The following is a 1,634-nucleotide window of genomic DNA, read 5'->3' as shown; positions in this document are numbered from 1 at the left end:
GTATAGATATACAGCTACTTTCACTTAATTTGATGAGAAGAAAGATTTGTACTAATAGTGTTTGGACAGGATATTCTGTCTGCATCTTGTACTATGCATAACCACTAAGAAGATAACAATGTACAATGTATTAATTATTGAAACTGTCCTATTAATCAGTTTTGAAACTGTCTCATTGCTATTTGTTTCTCAATAAAATAAAAAATTAATTAATTTATGTCATAAAATCCAATAGTGATAAGTAGCATGAAGAATAATAAGGAAAGGATTTCCGAGATGCTATTGTGATGTTAAAGCTTTGTGTAGGCAGAGAAAGCTTATATTTGAGCAAAGATCTAAGGGGTTCAGGAAAGTGCCAGAAAGCTCTCTGTTGTAAAATTGTTCCAGGAGAGAGCATGGCAAATACAAATACATCAAGATGGTAGAGTTGTGTATATGACCACGTGAGCAAGGAAAGAGTAACAACACAGGGTCAGAAATGTACCTGGGGCACTAAAAACCCTAATGACACTGCAAGGGCTTTGCCTTTTCCTCCATGGAAAGTAGAAGGTATTATGAGCATCTGATGGCAGGAGAGGTGTCAGTGGACTTACATTTTAGCAAGCCAATCCTGCTGTGTTGAATACTCCTCTACAGAGTGAGAAGAGACTATGTGGAAACTAGACTATTAATGGAGCTGTGGCCATAATACATTTGCAAGATGATGGATGCTAAGACAGAGTGGTGACAGGGAAGTTGTTGAAAAGTGGTAAAAAGTGGGTTATATTTTGAGATTTGTTGAGAAATCAAATGTGGGCATGGATTTAAGACGTGGGCAGGGATTTGGATACAGAGGGACAAAGAGAGGAAAAGAGATGAAGAGTTGTTAAAAGGTTCTTTGGTCTGAGCAAACTGGAAGGGTAAATTGCTATTAACTTGCATGTAAACTGCTATAGAAAGAAGTTTGGAAGATCAATTGCTATTAACTGGCATGTAAACCACTATGGAAAGAAGTTAGGAAGATCAATCATCCAGTTTTCCACAGGTTAGGCAACGTGAGCGTACACTTCAGGAAAAAGGTCTAGGATCAGTGGTGTTGAACCTATGGCATGTGTGCTACAGCAGACTATTTGCATCATCAAAAGCTCCAAAATGTTCACTATCACTGCAGTAAACTTTAAGTTTTAGTTTATCAGCATCTAGCTCTATGTAAGATCTGAGAGAGATGAGACCCCAAACTGAGACATAGACTCAGTAGCATTTTTATGACAAAAAGGAACATTTTTAGGGAACTTTTGCTAGGAATCAGAGCTCAGCTTTGTCCTACATTCAAAGTAGAGAAGGCTTTGACTTTAGTGATCTGCAGTTTGTTTTTATCTTAATAATTACAATTTTGCCCTTGATAGTTATAGTGGATGCAGCCTGAGTAGAGCTGCTTCTGTAAAGAATGGGAAATTGGAAGTGAGGCTGGCAATTGCAGTGTACTTAATACCTTCAAAGTTTGTCTTAGAGAGGAAGCAAGAAGCAGGTTTGTACCACTAGGATAAGTGAGACCTGGAAAAAAATGTAGTGTCTGTCTTGGATAGAAGACCTGATGATATATTTATAGACTTATTGACCTGTGTGTAGCTGGAGTTTGTTGCTGAAAGATCTTA

General features: G+C 37.6%; 1 protein-coding gene across 1 annotated transcript in view; it reads left to right on the top strand.

Moving 5' to 3' along the window:
• Positions 1–1,634, top strand: part of Pard3b (par-3 family cell polarity regulator beta) — a 1,028,738-nt gene that overhangs the window by 301,784 nt on the left and 725,320 nt on the right. The window lies entirely within an intron of this gene.

The sequence above is a fragment of the Octodon degus genome, unplaced genomic scaffold, assembly GCF_000260255.1.
Source record: "Octodon degus isolate 3935 unplaced genomic scaffold, OctDeg1.0 scaffold00016, whole genome shotgun sequence".
NCBI lineage: Eukaryota > Metazoa > Chordata > Mammalia > Rodentia > Octodontidae > Octodon > Octodon degus.
The sequence above is the reverse complement of the archived record's forward strand: the minus strand, read 5'-3'. Positions and strand labels throughout refer to the sequence as shown.